Source organism: Mustelus asterias, chromosome 7, assembly GCF_964213995.1.
Source record: "Mustelus asterias chromosome 7, sMusAst1.hap1.1, whole genome shotgun sequence".
NCBI lineage: Eukaryota > Metazoa > Chordata > Chondrichthyes > Carcharhiniformes > Triakidae > Mustelus > Mustelus asterias.
This window is the reverse complement of record NC_135807.1, coordinates 21,320,501-21,338,950: the sequence shown is the minus strand read 5'-3', so window position 1 is coordinate 21,338,950 and position 18,450 is coordinate 21,320,501. Positions and strand designations below refer to the sequence as shown.

The window sequence follows — 18,450 nt, the reverse complement described above, 5'->3', positions numbered from 1 at the left end:
AAAGACAAAATAGAGGCCAAAATGTGACTTTTAGTTTCCGACAAAAGCAGCTCTCTCTGCTGCCCCCTTCATTCAATCTATTCCCCTTTGGTTAATATATGAGCTTCCAAGTTTAAAAATAGCTGAAGCATTAATTTAGGTCTCGATCCTAAATATATCAGCGACAAAACATTCAAGGAAAGCGATCCATCGTTAAGGTGCAAAAAACCTACACTCCATCGGAACCCATCAGTTTCCCAGCAAAGTGTTGAAATATCCCCTTAACTTTGAGTTTTAAAAGCCTCTATATTCTGTAAAGAAAGGAAGACTCAGGGAGGCAAAACATTTCAAAAGTGTTGAGGCCCTGGGAAAGGATGAGTAAGATAAGAGACTTGGATGACATTGCAACAACAGTTGTGTGGGCTGCTAAATACAGAAAGTTTATTTGAAGATTTGCATTGTGCTGCAGATTCTGCTGTCGCAGATGCTGTAAATCTGGAATCCTCTCCTGTTAAATTTTAAATAAGCTTTCAACAAAGTCAAACACTGTTAACACTGGATATACTTGATGGTGTAAATATGCCCTGAATTATTTCATTGCTCACTTCTGTACACAAACTTGGGAAAATCTCAAGCAGGCTAGTTGAAAGTGACAACTGTTAACTTTAAGGATTACCATTTGTGCCCTAAGTTTCATATCCCATTTCTGTCGAGATTCTTGCACTTGAAAATAAATGTATGTGGAGTTTAATTACGGTTTTGTTTTAAATTAATCCATCCAGTATGGTAACAACTTAAATCCTTGTCACTTATCTCACTGGAATCACTCTTAAATTTTATTTGGAATCACATCTCATGGTTCCTTTGGTGGTTTATATTTCAGTTACTGTGTAATTCTTCCATTGTTCCTGCGGGTTCGTGGGTGTCTGCGTTTCAGTACATGTTGCCAAAGTCATGTAGATTTTAAGTTAAAGGAAAGATCTGACGTCAGCTGCCTCTAAATCATGTCTTGAGTTCCTCTGAGCCGGCCAAAGGCAAGTCCAAAACGATACACTGCGTGTCACATCGCTAAAGCATCTGAAATACAGAGGGAACCAGCTGCTTTCACTGAGATCTACTGCAAGTGAGTTCTGCTAATGTTCACTTTGTAAGAAAGGGTTTCATGGAGATAATCAAGAAATGTGATTTTTAAACTTCTAAACTGGAAATTCTCTAATTCTACCGAGTTTGTCTCCCTTGATGGTTTAAGTTAAACTTCATCACAGATAAACTATGTTAGTGCATACTGCGTTTGTTTTAAGGTATATATATTTATTCTGCTAGTAGTTTACTCAGAGTAATGTCAGCACTTCAATGTTAAGTGCGCTGATAGTGATCTTTAATTTTCCTATTCCTTTGGCTGCAAACCAGGAGTGTTTTAGTAAAATGAATATATTAGCTTAAAGAAATCAGAGTTAGATTGCTATATCATGAACATTTGCACCAATTCATTGTCTGTGTGCTTGTTCACCCCAGTTAGCTTTTCTGCACTGGTGGATAATCGGGACCAAGAATTATTAATAATACTGTCTATCATTCATTTTGCTGTTCATTTTCATGACAAATGCTTTTTAAATGCTATATTTAAGAATAGAAGATTTTTTTGTTAATATCAGAGTTTTTAAAAATAATCTATTCTGTAATTTCAATTCTTGTCATTTTTAAAGACTGATTTTACTAGAATCACTCCAAAGTTTTACTTTGAATCACATCCAAGCTCCCAACATTTTTTTAATTATTTACTTTTCCTTATGGAAAGTTGAGTGAGGCAGTGAGAATCTGTAGTGGAATCTTATGGGTAAATGGGTGTACAACAGTCCAGGATTACTCGTTATAACACAACAACTTGCATTCTTATAGCACTCCCTCATGTAGAAGAAATATCTCAGTGCTTTTCATGGGGGAAAGCAAAAGCCTGAGCCCAACATTGGAAGGATAAAGAGCAAACAAAAAACCCAGTCTGAGATATCCTTTAACGCGTTTTTAAAAGGAAGAGGACCACAGCACAGCAAAGTAGTTCAGGGAGACAGTTGCAAACAGCAGAGAGCAGACACTGAAAGTGGAGGAGAAGAAGGCACATGATTATTCAAGGTGGAGTGCACAATGCCACATATGATGGTAGAAATCAAAGTGGGATAACAGCATGAATGAGTGCAAAATGAAGATGAAGGGTGGGATTTTCCGGCCGCGCTCGCCCCAAGTCCGAAACATCCTGCCCCAAGGTCAATGGACCTCTTCATGGTCCGTGTCCCACCTGCTACGATTTCCGTGGCAGGCGGAACAGCAAATTCTGCCCCAAGGTTTATATAATGATGCATTGGGTGAGCAAAAAGCTCAAGAGAGATTGGAGAGTTCTAGGATTATCACCGTCGGAAAATGGTTTGATTTATTATTGTCACAAGTATTAGTATACAGTGAAAAGTATTGTTTCTTGCGCACTATACAGACAAAGCATACCGTACATAGAGAAGGAAAGGAGAGAGTGCAGAATGTAGTGTTACAGTCATAGCTAGGGTGTAGAGAAAGATGGACTTAATACAAGATAGGTCCATTCAAAAGTCTGACAGCAGCAGGGAAGAAGCTGTTTTTGAGTCGGTTGGTACGTGACCTCAGACTTTTGTCTCTTTTTCCCAACTGAAGAAAGAGGAAGAAAGCATGTCCAGGGTGCATGGGGTCCTTGATTATGCTGGCTGCTTTTCCGAGGCAGCAGGGAAGAAGCTGTTTTTGAATGATTTTATTGAAACATTTAAGTTAATCGGGGGACCTGACAAGGTGAATGCTGAGCGGATGTTTTCCCTTGTGGGAGAGACTACAACTAGGGGACACAGTTTGAGTTCTCCCATTTAACACGGAGATAAGGTGACATTTATTTTCTCTCAGAGAGTCCTTAGTTTTTGGGATTCTCTTCCCCAGATAGCAGTGGTGGTAGGATCATTGCATATTTTTAAGGCGGAGATAGATAGATTCTTGAATAACAGGGGAGTCAAAGGTTATGGGGGTGGGTGGGAACATGGAGTTGGGGTTGTGAAAAGATCTTACTGAATGATGTTGCAGGCTTGAGGGGCCAAATGGCTTACTCCTGCTCCTAATTCGTACGTGCGTATGTTATGCAGTCTGTGCGAGCACTGATGCTGGAACTTGAACACTGATGTCGGAATGAAGTGGAGCTTCTGGGTGAGGGGAGGTGACTGTGGAAAAGATTGGAGAAATCCTGGAGACTTTGAATGCATGAATTTGAGTTTTTTGAGGCATCGAGGAAGAAGCAGTGTGAGAAGCAAATAGTTTCCAGAGGTAGAAAAATAAAGCCTCAGCAGCGGATAAAAAGTCAGCTTGAAATCAGTCAAAGTTGCAGACTTCTTTCTTCAATCTGAGGGGAAGCCAAACAGCTTGCTGACGCCACAAGCCAAAAGCACAGAAATACTGAGAAAGGTAGCATTTGTTTTGCTGTGGCTACGCCGAGGGAAATTTGGTTGTCCACGAATTAACGTTGAGCAGGTGGTGTCAAAGTACAAAAAGAGTTCTAGATTTGATAATGGTGCTTGAAGAGGTAGAATTGGGTGTGACATGAATGAGCACGAGGCCATTTTATTTCAGAAAATAGGCTTGTGGAAAGGGGGTCACGTTTCATGAAGAGAATGGGTTGATAAGGCCTGGGGGAAGACGAGAGATGGGAAGTGGATGAAGAGGAGGCAGTAGGGACTTAGCTAATGTTCTCTCTTTAGAATAGAAGTAGCACATGAGCATCTTGCTTTGGTGTTGGACGTAACAATAGAGGTTCCAGGAGAGAAACAGCAGAGGAGTCAATAAAAGTTGTGGAAGAAGTTAAGGGGGTTCTTACTCTGTAGGAAGATTCCGGAGTAGTGGGACATCCTAGGAGAGGGGGGGGCGGTGGGTAAGCAATATGCGGTACCCGGAGAATTTCCTCGACTAAAAATTATCAGAAGTTGCAAGGCAGAAATGCATAGAATAGGATCCCTGCAGTACAGAAGGAGGCCATTCAGCCCATCGAGTCTGCACCGACCACACTCCCACCCAGGCCCTATTCCCGTAAACCCATATAGTTACCCTACTTATCCCCCTAACATTAGGGTCAATTTAGCATGGCCAATCAACCTAACCCGCACATCTTTGCACTGTGGGAGGAAACCAGAGCACCTGGCAGAAACCCACGCAGACATGGGGAGAATGTGCAAACTCCGCACAGACAGTGACCCGAGGCCGGAATTGAACCCGGGTCCCTGGTGCTGTGAGGCAACAGTGATAACCACTGTGCCGCCGTGCTGCCCTAAGTTAAACTGTAAATCTACAAGAGTAAAATGTGCATCTGCAATAAATAAAATACATGTATTGAATTTATGGAACAATAGAAAAACAATTGTAATAAAAATAGACCTAACTCTGAATTATCGCGGGTTTTTTGTTGCATTTTTTGCATCTCTTTTGAATCATTCTTCCTATCTGCAGGAAATGCAAATTTAGATATTTAGATTAGCAATGATAAGATCTTTCCTTGACTTACTTTTTTTATGTTTTTCCCATAATAATGCAACCCAACTGAAAAAAGTTGGAAGCCATTACTGAGATGTTAGAAAGCCAAAGGTTGTCAACACCTGTCCGAGAACCAACATTCATGGTGAAGAAGTAGTGACGATTGAATAGAACAAAAAGGTGTGTTCCAATGGGTGGGATTTTCCCGCCGGAATTTTACCGCCTCGCCCAGAATCGGGGCAGGCAAGGCTCACAGAACAGAAACCTCCATTGGCCTCGGGTGGGACTTTACGATCTCGCCTGAGCACGGCCGTAAAATCCCGCCCTCCATGTCTCCCCCTTCCCCTCAGCGTGTTTTGCGGTGGTGGAGGTGGCCCGCCATTGGCCAGCAGCAGGATCTTCTGGTCCCGCTGCCATCAATGGGGTTTTCCGTTGTACGTACCCCCCCATTGCCAGGGAACCCGCAGCAGAGGTTCACCATCAGCAGGGCCGGAAGATCCCACCAGCAGGAGCAGCCGGAAAATTCCGGCCAATGTTGAAGGCTGGGAACAATTGAAACTTAAAGTTTTTTAAAAAGATAATAACCCAGGATTTGCTCCTTCAGAATGTCACACATACTGTATACACAAGACTATAAAACAGATATTTCATTGCAATATATGATTTACTTTGGATCCCATTATTACAAGTATACTTGCCTCTTGTGCTTAAAGTGCTTGCGTTTGTTTTATGGTACCTCTTCAATGTAATACACCAGATGTGAGAATCATTTTTTTCATTGTAGTTTGCTTTCTTAAATGCAATCCTTGGAATAGCATGCATATTGCAAAAGAATAAGCACATTATAGAATCTGCATCATAAGTTGTTTAAAATTACTAAGCAAGGTAATTTCTCATTGGGGCGGCACGTTGGCACAATGGTTGGCACTGTTGCCTCACAGCACCACGGACTCGGGTTCAAATCCAGCCTTGGGTCACTGTCTGTGTGGAGTTTGCACGTTTTCCCCATGTTTGCGTGGATTACCTCCGGGTGCTCGGTTTCCTCCCACAGTCCAAAGGTGTGCAGGTTAGGTTGATTGGCCATGCTAAATTGACCCTAGTGTCAGGGGGATTAGCAGGGTAAATGTGTGGGGTTACAGGGCTTGGGTGGGATTGTGGTCGGTGCAGACTCGATGGGCCAAACGGCCTCCTTCTGCACTGTAGGGATTCTATGATTATACTCTTTCACGTACACACAGACACACAAAGATATAAACACTTAATTTCCTTGCTCACTTTCACTATCTCTTTCACTAATTATCCCACCTCTCACAAACACTCCGTCATTCCCTTTTCTCTCACTTGATCATAATTTGCTCTCTTTTACACAGACTCAGTTTCTCCTCTCACCATTCCACTGTTCCTCTCCTGATGCACTCAAGCACACACTCCACACACTCAATCTCTCCTGCTTTATCCTTGGTATGTATTCTTCTTTTGCCTTTCTCCTCTTTCACACTCACGCTCTTCCTTGCCTCCAGCAATTAGCAGCGTGTTCCAAAAAATGAACAGCTCTGAAATATCATTTTATAAACAGTGCACAGACAACTTCAGGCCCCAAAGATTAAACACAGGGCTGCTACCACTAGAATTAGGATCAGAGGTGCCTGCATGTTGGAGTAAGTGGCTATTATGTGGAGATGCTGGCGTTGGACTGGGGTGGGCACAGTAAGAAGTCTCACAACACCAGGTTGTGACTCACCTGATGAAGGAGCAGCGCTCCAAAAGCTCATGATTCCAAATAAACCTGTTGGACTTTAACCTGGTGTTGTGAGACTTCTAAGTGGCCACTGTCAGCCATGCATGTGATTTCTCTGGGAATGCTACCAATCGCTCAGTGGACGTTACGAGAGAATTTCAGATCTTTAAACCTATTGACAGGTTAATGCTACCATTCAAAATAGCAAATAAAGTCAGTGCAGAGAATGAATACATCCTGAGCACACTAATGGCTCAGAAAGTGCTGGAATGGCTCATTGACTGGGGTGCTACATGAACATAGAATCATAGAGTCCCTGCAGTGCAGAAGGAGGCCATTCGGCCCATCGAGTCTGCACTGACCACAATCCCACCCAGGCCCTATCCCCATAACCCTGTGCATTTAACCTAGCTAGTCCCCCTGACACTAAGGGGCAATTTAGCTTGGCCAATCCACCTAACCCGCACATCTTTGGACTGTAGGAGGAAACCGGAGCACCCAGAGGAAACCCACACAGACATGGGGAGATTGTGCAAACTCCACACAGACAGTGACCCCAGCCAGGAATTGAACCCGGGTCCCTGGCGCTGTGAGGCAGCAGTGCTAACCACTGTGCCACCGTGCCGCCCTCCGTGAACTGTACTTTGTAACCCAGCTCCAGGCGGTATGCCGCTGATTACTGGAAATGTGAATTGATAACAGTGTAGCAATGCTAATGTTGTATCTTGGAATTCATGATGGTCAACGAAACAGAAGATAGAGGACAGTGCGCACTATGAAAAAAGGAAATAGGGTGAATTCGAGTCAAATTGGAGCCAGAGAGGGAATTAAAAAGAAGGCAAGTTAGAGAATTGATTAGGAGAGGAAGGAAAGACAGAAAGGAAAAGTAAGGAAAAAGGGAAAATAACAATCAGGTGAAGAGGTCATTGTAATCGATCTGTGTTTGGAAATTGTTGTCTTTGTCCTTCAGATGATCGGAGTGAAGGCACGGTGACACAGTGGTTGGCTCTGCTGCCGCACAGTGCTACAGACCCGGGTTCAATTCCAGCCTCAGGTGACTGTCTGTGTGGAGTTTGAACATTCTCCCCGTGTCTGCGTGGGTTTCCTCCGGGTGCTCCGGTTTACTCCCACTGTCCGAAGATGTGCGGGTTAGGTGGATTGGCCACGCTAAATTGTCCCTTAGTGCCAGGGGGACTAGCAGGGTAAATATGTGGGGTTACGAGAGTGGGGCCTGGGTAGGATTGTTGTCAGTGCAGAATCAATGGGCCGAATGGCCTCCTTCTGCACTGTAGGGATTCTATGAGGGTAGATGTGCTAAATATTCAAATGCTCTTGAGCCCTAAAGTATTGAACCAGAATTATCATCATGACCAGGAACGATGGGATTGAAGGAAGAGACATATGTCCATTACATACATACATCAGTTACTAGCCCTGAATGACTACAGAGTGATTAATTCACAATAACTGCATGAATCCTGCAATAGGATTAATATGCAATTAATTTAAATGGGGAGGACTACATAAGATTGCAATTATTTTGGTTTTGGTGAGGTTAACAAAGCCCAGCAATTTGTGGAGAATCAGGACTCGTGGCATATCTCCGTCTTCACCACAAATTGATTCGTGCTAACTAAGTTTTTGAGTGCTTTCAACCCGCCATTGTTTTTCCAGCAACTTCAGAACTGTGCCTTTCATCGACACAGGAAGGGGGCACAGTGGTTAGCACTGCTGCCTCACAGCACCAGGGGCCCGAGTTCAATTCCGGCCTCGGCTCACTGTCTGTGTGGAGTTTGCACGTTCTCCCCGTATCTGCATGGGTTTCCTCCCACAGTCCAAAGATGTGCGGGTTAGGTTGATTGGCCATGCTAAATTGCTCCTTAGTGTCAGGTGGATTAGCAGAGTAAATATGAGGGGTTACGGGGATAGGACCTGGGTGGGATTGTGATCGGTGCAGACTCGATGGGCCAAATGGCTTCCTTCTGCACTGTAGGGATTCAATGGAGGGGCCACAGCTTTTATTGACTTTGTCCTTCAGATGTCTGAGTGAAGGCAGGGTGACAATCTATGTTCTTTCAAATAATGTCACAAGTCACATCAAAATGTGTCATGATGTCTCAAAAATACTACCTCTTCACTTGCATGTGACATTAGAACAATGCACAAGCTAGACAGCTGTTTGGTCACACTCTGGGGAGCTGGCTTAAAACGAGCAAACGAATTGAGCTGAAAGCATATTTTCTTTTATTTTTAATGCAGTTCTGCAGTTCATTTATTTTGCACGAGTTCCATTTCCCTTTCAAGTCCTGGCATCTGACAGATCATTTCCTGCTCATGGTCAAAAGTTATCTTAGGAATAATCAGACAAAACTCACCAGCTGAGGGAAAGTGATTACCAGCTGAAATCAAGCAGATGTATCTGGGGATGAGGTAGCAGCTGGAAAGGGCAAGATGTGTGAAAAGGAAATAAATGTAACTGTAAATTGCATTACGAAGGCATTCACATGATAAAGTGCACTCATCTTTTATTTAAGGCAATCTACATAATGTGCTGCATGCGTGACAAACATAGAAACATAGAAAATAGAAGCAGAAGTAGGCCATTCGGCCCTTCGAGCCTGCTCTGCTATTCATTTTGATCCTGGCTGATCATCAAAATCAATATCTGATCCCCTCCTCTCCCCCCCCCATATCACTTGATCCCTTGAGCCCCAAGAGCTATACCCAATTTATTTTTGAAATCACACAACGTTTTGTCCTCAACTACTTTCCGTGGTGGTGAAATCCACACCTTCACCATTCCCTGGGTGAAGAAATTTCTCCTCACCTCAGTCCTAAAACTTCTTATCCTCAAACTATGCCTCCTAGTTCTGGACTCCCCCACCATCAGGAACATTCTTTTTGCATCTACCCTCTCTAATCCTGTTAGAATTTTTAGAGTTTCTATGAGATCCCCTCTCACTCTTCTAAACCCCAGTGAATACAATATGGGGAGGCGATGGCCTAGTGGTATTATCACTAGACTATTAATCCAGTAACTCAGCTAATATTCTGGGGACCCGCGTTTGAAGCCCACCACAGCAGATGGAAGAATTTGAATTCAATAAAAAAAATATCTGGAATTGAGAATCTACTGATGACCATGAAACCATTGACGATTGTCAGAAAAACCCATCTGGTTCACTAATGTCCTTTAGGGAAGGAAACCTACTGTCCTTACCTGGTCTGGCCTACATGTGACTCCAGAGTCACAGCAATGTGGTTGACTCTCAACTGCCCTCAGGGAAGTAGGGATGGGCAATAAATGCTGGCCAGCCAGCAACGCCCATGTCCCATGAATGAATAGAACATAGAACATAGAACAGTACAGCACAGAACAGGCCCTTCGGCCCACGATGTTGTGCCGAGCTTTATCTGAAACCAAGATCAAGCTATCCCACTCCCTATCATCCTGGTGTGCTCCATGTGCCTCTCCAATAACCGCTTAAATGTTCCTAAAGTGTCTGACTCCACTATCACTGCAGGCAGTCCATTCCACACCCCAACGACTCTCTGCGTAAAGAACCTACCTCTGATATCCTTCCTGTATCTCCCACCATGAACCCTATAGTTATGCCCCCTTGTAATAGCTCCATCCACCCGAGGAAATAGTCTTTGAACGTTCACTCTATCTATCCCCTTCATCATTTTATAAACCTCTATTAAGTCTCCCCTCAGCCTCCTCCGCTCCAGAGAGAACAGCCCTAGCTCCCTCAACCTTTCCTCATAAGACCTACCCTCCAAACCAGGCAGCATCCTGGTAAATCTCCTCTGCACTCTTTCCAGCGCTTCCACATCTTTCTTATAGTGAGGTGACCAGAACTGCACACAATATTCCAAATGTGGTCTCACCAAGGTCCTGTACAGTTGCAGCATAACCCCACAGCTCTTAAACTCCAACCCCCTGTCAATAAAAGCTAACACACTGTAGGCCTTCTTCACAGCTCTATCCACTTGAGTGGCAACCTTTAGAGATCTGTGGATATAGACCCCAAGATCTCTCTGTTCCTCCACAGTCTTCAGAACCCTACCTTTGACCCTGTAATCCACATATATATTTTTTTTTTTAAATCCCTCCTCATATGACAAACCTGCCATCCCAGGAATCAGCTTGGTAAACCTTTGCTACACTCCCTCTTTAGCAAGGACATCCTTCCTCAGGTAAGGACACCAAATCTGCATACAATATCTCAGGTGTGTCCTCACCAATGCCCTGTACAATTGCAGCAAAACATCCCCATTCCTATACTCAAACCCTCTTGCTCTGAAAGCCAAACGTCTCGCAAACTACAGCAAAGCTGTCTCTTCTAACCAGACAATCCTGGATGTCCATTGCTGCCACGAGGAGAGTGAAGAGAAAACATTCCATCTTATTATTAGGCCAAAGGCCATGTCCCAAATCCAGATTTAAGGATATCTGTGCGGCTAGGGTGAGAGCATTTCACCCGCAATAGTGGGTCAGCGGCATTGTACCCAACGGAACTTCAAAGTGGCATTGTAACATGCCGGTGACAGAAAGGGAACCCTGAAAGAAAATCACAATAGAGCAAGTTTCGGGAAATACATCAATGACTCCCAGAGTCATCTTTCTTTCCAATTTAATTAGCCTCATTGGAACTCATATCAATTCTCACCTAGGATGAGTTCAATTCCTACCTTGGTGAGACTACACCTGGAATATTCTGTGCAGTTTTGATCTCCATATATAAGGAAGGATGTGCTTGCATTGGAGGTGGTGCAGCGAAGGTTCCCTACATTAGTCCCTGGAATGAGTGGGTTACCTCATGATGAGAGGTTGATAGTAAATTGGGCTTATATTCTCTGGAGTTTAAAAGAATGAGAGGCAATCTCATTGAAATGTACAAGATTCTGAAGGGGCTTGGTAAGTGCATGCTGGGAGATTGTTTCTGGGAAATTGAAAACTCAGGCCTGGATTTTCCGGCTGTGCTCGCCCCAAGGTCGGAAAATCCCGCCCAAGGCCAACAGACCTTTGTATGGTCCATGTCAGGCCCCTACAATTCCCGTGGTGGGTGGGATGGTAAAATTCCACTCACAATTTCGGGATAAGGGACCAATCATATAAGACTGAGATGAAGAGAAATTATTTCACTCAAAGCGTTGCGGACTTTGGAATTCTCTACCACTGAGGGCCTTGGATGTTCCATCGTTTAATACATTTAAGGCTGGGATAGACAGAATGTTGGTCTCTCAGGAAATCAAGGGATATGGAGAGTGGACAGGAAAGTGGGATTGAAGCTCAAGATCAGCCTTGATTAAACTATATGGCGGAGCAGGCTCACAAGAACATATGATCTACCGCTGTTCCTAATTCTTGTATTGTGTACTTGTATGTTCCTCAAGCAGCTCATAGAGGAAGGAATTCTCAGGTTAGCCCAGGAACATGTTTGAATACATCCCCTTGACATAGTCAGAAAATCTGTCCATAATTCCAACCCCACCCCTGAATCACCAAAAAAAATAGCAAAGCAGAAAGCACAGTCTCAGTAGAACTCCATCAGCCCCCAGTCCGGATTCTGCCAGGTTTTACCTTAGTATCAGTTGAAATTCCGATGCCTTAAAATTGTACAGCATAGAGGGGGAGACTATTTCTCACATTCCACCTGTTGTATTCAAGAGTTATCCATTTTGTTTTATTGCCCTGCTCTTTCCCAATACCTTTCCACTCTTATAGTTTTCAAATATTGATCTACTTCCCTTTAACAGCTATGATGGATTCTATTCCATCATTGTTTCTGGTATGTCATTCCATCTTGTAGTGTAAAAGAGGAATCCCACTAACTTCTTTCGTCGATGATCTTAAACTTATGCCCCTTTTTAAACCCATTTTATGATGCTTCCTGTGCATTTAACAGAAAACAACAAAAACACTCTACATTATCCTAAATAGTGAATTAAATACTTGGTTTGTGGTTATTTCTTTTCAGGTCAGCCTCTAGCTGGGAAAGTTGACGCGCTATTCAGGGTGCATCAATTCCAGTCCAGGCCATGTGGTGCCTTCTCACATCCTTTGCATGGCCAGTACAGACACTGGACATGGGTTTCTTGACTCCATGTCTTACACTTAAGAAATGGAGTCACCAAAATTATCCATCAGACAACGAAAATCCATTTGAATGTGCAATTGATTTGCTGCAGTGAGAGTCATGTTCTGATGACTCGTGGTAAGACAGCTAAAATTACCACAAATGTATAAGCTACCAAAAGCCTTTTAGAACTTGATTGATGGGAAACCTTGGCCGACATATTCTGGCCCCAAGCGAACCAGATGTCCATTGCCTTCGGTGGCACCAGTAAATCCGACAGCAGCAAACACTGGAAAATCCCACCATTGGACTTTTACTAAAGTAGCACATATAGGGGTTAATTCACATCAACAGCAAGGTATAAGGCAATAGCTGAATAAAAAGATTCCATAAAACACTTATGCAGGGTGTAACTACGATAGTAATTTGCATTTAAATAGTACCTTTAATACATAGAAATATCACATCTTCCCCACCAAAGTTTCACAAACTTTCCCAACCAAATAGCAAAATCCAGATAACTGTCTTGATGTGTATGTTGTTTTCATATATTTTAAAAGATCCCACCATTGCCAACCACGTTGTATTTATGGGTTCCTTAGATGTCTCAATGAGAAGATCTTGAGACTTGCATGTTTAAACATGAACCATTTATTACTACTCTTTAACTCATCACAAATCTGAGGTATGGTCATGCATGGTGCTGCTACTGCCATGCAGGTAGGCTGATGACGTACAGAGTTCTGATTCCAGACTGTTTTCTGAGTGTCTATTACCATGTGACTTTGTGCATCATACCATTGGCAGAACTATTCTCCAGCCCCACACTGACCCTTGCTCTGCCGAGTATTATTACATTACAACGGCATGCAAGCAATATCACAACATCCCTTTTCTTCTCTAAAGAAAACTGTCCTCCCTTTTACGGAGTATTACAATCCAATGTTTGCTCACTCACTCACTCCAAGGGTCTTTCAATTTTCTACTTTTGCTCACCCACCTTGTGTACTCTATCATTTACTGTCTTGGAATTTTTCTCCTTAGGTCATGTCTCTCTATTGTTATGGTTCAGGTTAGAAACTCCAAAGTGTTTTATGAAGCCTGCCTGAATCATAAGTTTTGCAATTTGAATTTGGCCAGGATAAGCATGAAATGTTTCACTTCAGGTATGATTCAAGTGACCCACTAGGGAGCTTTTATCAAATAAAGTTTATTTAAGAATATAGTTAACATGTATAGTAAGAAAATTAGCAAGAACTTTTATCAATACAAGCAAGAAACAAGCAATCATGATAATGTATAACCCTTAACAAAGATCTCTATCATGTTCCAATCAAACCAATCCCATAGACAAAAGATCCTTTTCACAGGTTTAACACAGCACAGACTAATGCTCACGTGATACTGGGATTGAGGCCATTAGTTGAATTCTGCAGTCAAATGCTCTTGAGACTCAGAATTGTTTGAAGACAAGTTCCCAAAACACCAGAGAGGCTCTGGCCCAGCCCCCAGCAACAGCAGATCTTCACCCTTTGGGAAAACAAAGTCTTTTTTTCAGCCAACCAACAGGATTTTCATAACAATAGAGAGAGAGAAAACACTTCTTTTGAGCTTGCTATCCCTTCAAAAAAACTAAAAACTCAAACCTGCAGCTCAAAACTGAAACTGAAGATTAAATCCCTGTCACCTGATCTGCCCACATTTTTTTCCTTCTCCCAACAATGACATCACCTAAAGCAATGAGCATAAATTTAAAACATTTTTTTTCTCTGGAGCGTAGGAGGCTCAGGGGTAATCTTATAGAGGTCTATAAAATAATGAGGGGCATAGATCAGCTAGATAGTCAATATCTTTTCCCAAAGGTAGGGGAGTCTAAAACTAGAGGGCATAGGTTTAAGGTGAGAGGGGAGAGATAGAAAAGGATCCAGAGGAGCAATATTTTCACACAGAAGTGGTGAGTGTCTGGAACAAGCTGCCAGAGGCAGTAGTAGAGGCGGCTACAATTTTGTCTTTTAAAAAGCGTTTAGACTGTTACATAAGATGGCTATCGAGCGATATGGGCCAAACGCAGGCAATTGGGACTGGCTTAGTCATTAAAAAAAAGGATGGCATGGACAAGTTGAGCCAAAGGGCCTGTTTAAATGCTGTAAACATCTTTGACTGTATGAAAACTCTTAAAGGTACACTAACATTACACTAGTTATGCTTCAGTTTTTCATACCTGAGGATACTGTTCTGAGTTCACGCATATAACTAAAATACAAATCTTCTCTCTGGGACCAATATCTTGCCCTTCAACATTGCTCATCACCTCTGATCACCATGTTGGATTATGGTACTGCTTCTGACCCAAATTTTCTATTCCTCTCTGGCCATGGGGGAGATGCCAAATGATTGGAGAACAGCTAATGTAGTTCCGCTATTTAAGAAGGGTTATAGAGATAATGATGTGGAGATGCCGGCATTGGACTGGGGTAAACACAGTAAGAAGTTTAACAACACCAGGCTTAGTGTTGTTAAACTTGTAGAGACAAACCAGGGAACTACAGACCAGAGAGTCTCACGTCAGTGGTAGGGAAACTACTAGAGAAACTTCTGAAGGAGAGCATCTATCTCCATTTGGAGAGGCAAAGCTTGATCAGGGATAGTCAGCATGGCTTTGTCAGAGGGAGGTCATGCCTAACAAATTTGATTGAATTTTCAGGTGGTGACCAGGTGTGTAGATGAGGGTAGTGCAGTCGATATAATTTATATGGATTTCAGCAAAGCCTTTGACAAGGTCCCAAATGGGAGACTTGTAAAGAAGGTAAATCCATGTGGGATACAGGATAATTTGATAAAGTGGATTCAAAATCTGCTCAGTTGTACGAGACACAGGGTGATGACAGAAGGCTGTTTTAGTGACTGGAAGCCAGTGTCCAGTGGCGCACCACAGGGATCTGTGTTGGTCCCCCTATCATTTGCCATTTATATGAATTACATTGATGACTATGTGGGGGCGTAGGATTAGTAAGTTTGCGGATGACACAAAGATTGGACGGGTGGTTAACAGTGAGGCGGAGTGTCTTGGGCTACAAGAAGAGATAGATGGAATGGTAAAATGGGCAGATAAGTGGCAGATGGAATTTAACCCTGAAAAGTGTGAGGTGATACACTTTGGAAGGAGTAATTTGACAAGAAAATATTCAATGAATGGTAGAACACTAGGAAATTCTGTGGAACAAAGGGATTTTGGTGTGTTTGTCCACAGATCTCTGAAAGCGGAAGGGCATGTTAATAGGGTGAAAAAGGCACATGGGATACTTGCCTTTATCAATCGAGGCATAGATTACAAAAGCAGGGAAGTCATGTTGGAGTTGTATAGAACTTTGGTGAGGCCACAGCTAGAGCACTGTGTGCAGTTCTGGTCGCCACATTATCGGAAGGATGTGATTGCACTGGAGGGGGTGCAGAAGAGATTCACGAGGATGCTGCGTGGGATGGAACATTTAAGTTATGAAGGGAGGTTGGATCGGCTTGTGTTGTTTTCATTGGAGCAGAGAAGACTGAGGAGCAATCTGATCGAGGTGTACAAGATTATGAGAGACATCGACAGAGTGGATAAGGAGCAACTGTTCCCCTTAGTTGAAGGGTCAGTCACAAGGTGGCATAGGTTCAAGGTGAGGGGCAAGAGGTTTAGGGGGGATGTGAGGAAAAGCTTTTTTACCCAGAGGGTGGTGATGATCTGGACTGGGAGGGTGGTAAAGGCGGGTTGCCTCACATCCTTTAAAAAGTATCTGGATGAGCACTCAGCACATCATAACATTCAGGGCTATGGGCCAAGTGCTGGCAGATGGGATTAGGTGGGAGTTCAGTTGTTTCTAATGTATCAGTGCAGACTCGATGGGCCAAAGGGCCTCTTCTGCACTGTATGATTCTATGATTGATATGTTTTAGGAGCTTCTGACCATGCTGTAATATGATGCATGATAATGTCTCGATGATAAGGTCTTGACATTTTGAACCATTAATTGCAACTATTCACAGATCTGTGGTATAGTGCTGCTGTTGCCATGCAGGTAGGCTGCTTACTTTACAGAGTTCTATTTCTAGACCGTCCTCTAACAGTCTATTACCATGTGACTCTGTGCATCATACCACTATTCTCCAGTCCCACATTAACCCTTACTCTGCTGAGCACCTCTACCACGGCATGCAGGCAATATCACAGCATTGATTAGTTTTTCAATCATTGGCTGCTAAAAGCTGTTTGAGAATGGATCCTTATTATGTGAGAGGAAACCCAAAGCCTCCATTTTACAGTGCTCAAAATAACACTTAATAATAAGATAATTAAATGGGGTTTATCACCAATGTTGATTTGAGTTTGAATTGCTTATTAATGACGGTATTTCTTGGCAGTATTGTTTTTCAGCTGTTCTGCATGGAAATTACTTATCATGCATCCTAGTCACATTTACCAGCTCTGTTCTCCTTATCCCTTTTTCCTTAGTCTATCTGATCAAATGATAAATATTAACATAGTTACTGCCTCAGTCACTACCCATGGAAATAAATCCCACAGATTCACAACTCTGAGTAAAGACTTCTCTCATGTTTTTTGTTATAAGCTCTCACACTTTATTTTTAGTCAATGTGCACCATCACCCCCCCCGCCCCCCCAAACCCCAACCCAACCCCCCATCCAGACATCTCCACTACGGGAAGCAGTCTGCTTCTACCCATTCTGTTCTATCATTGCACGATCTTCAAACTTCCACCCATCGCCCATATTCTAATGAATCAAATAATAATCTTTCAAGTCTTTGTATTTTATATTCCCTCACATCAGATCACACACCAGTGAAGCAGCAATCTGCCTTGTCAGAAGCCTCGGTATCTATCCTCAACACTGCCCAAATACCCAGAATGCTGGAAATCTGAAATACAAGCAGTAAATGCTGGAAATCCTCAGGAGGTCAGGCAGTTTCTGTGGAGAGGCAAACAGAATTAATCTTTCAGGACGTTTCATCAGAACTGAATGATGTTAAACATAGACATGGAAACATAGAAACTAGAAGCAGGAGTAGGTCATTTGGCCCTTCGAACCTGCTCCACCATTCATTTTGATCATGGCTGATTATCGAATTCAATATCCTGATTCCCCCCCCCTTCCCCCCATATCCCTTGATCCCTTTTGCCCCAAGAGCTATATCTAATTTCTTCTTGAAATCAGACATTTTGGCCTCAACTACTTTCTGTGGTAGTGAATTCCACACATTCACCACCCTCTGGGTGAAGAAATTTCTCCTCACCTCAGTTCTAAAAGGTTTACCCCTTATCCTCAAACTATGACCCCTAGTTCTGGATTCCCCCCATCATCGGGAACGTTCTTTGAAATAAATGTTCTCTGCAGTGGGCAGTGCTCTGACATCTGAAAGAAAACTTTTGTAAACTGGTTTATAAGAACATGCAAATATCCGAATTCCCGAATTCAAAAAAAAAAGAAAACATTAAAAATGCAGGAAATATGAAATGCAAATAAAAAATGGTGGAAGTGCATAGCAGACCTGTCAGTACTCAACCGTCTATTAAGCTGGAGCAGGACCGAGGAAAAGGAGAGGGGAGCAAAGAACCACAATCAACCATTTCAGGATTCATTGTTTCTCCGATAGCCTATGCTTAATTTTAAAAAATGCAAAGTACTTAATAAATACCTGCACTATCTCTTGACCACCTGCAACGTATAAATCTTCTTCTCTCACAGAATGTAGTTGAGGCCAAAACATTGTGTGATTTCAAGAAGAAATTAGATATAGCTCTAGGGGCTAAAGGGATCGAGGGATATGGGGGGGAAAGGGGGGGATCAAGATATTGAAATGAATGGCAGAACAGACTCGAAGGGCCAAATGGCCTACTCCTATGTGTCTATGTTTCCATATCTATGTTTCTATGGGTCCCCATATCTTGCCCTTCAACATTCTCTTCTAATTTATATGCTGTACTGGTAAAATATTTTACTGATTCTTTTCCTTTATCAGAATGATTGGTGCTCTCCATTTCCTTGGAGTATGTTTTTTTGGTCTATGCAACATGCCCCTTAGACAAACATTTGGGAGAAAAGAAAGCAGACTGGTTCACAAT

At 42.8% G+C, this 18,450-nt stretch overlaps 1 protein-coding gene across 1 annotated transcript in view; it reads left to right on the top strand.

Moving 5' to 3' along the window:
- The first annotated feature begins 995 nt into the window (after positions 1-995).
- Positions 996-18,450, top strand: part of gpr20 (G protein-coupled receptor 20) — a 63,747-nt gene continuing 46,292 nt past the window's right edge. The window contains exon 1 of the mRNA XM_078215737.1: positions 996-1,102. The gene's annotated coding sequence lies outside the window, so the exon portion shown is untranslated. The remainder of the gene's footprint in view (positions 1,103-18,450) is intronic.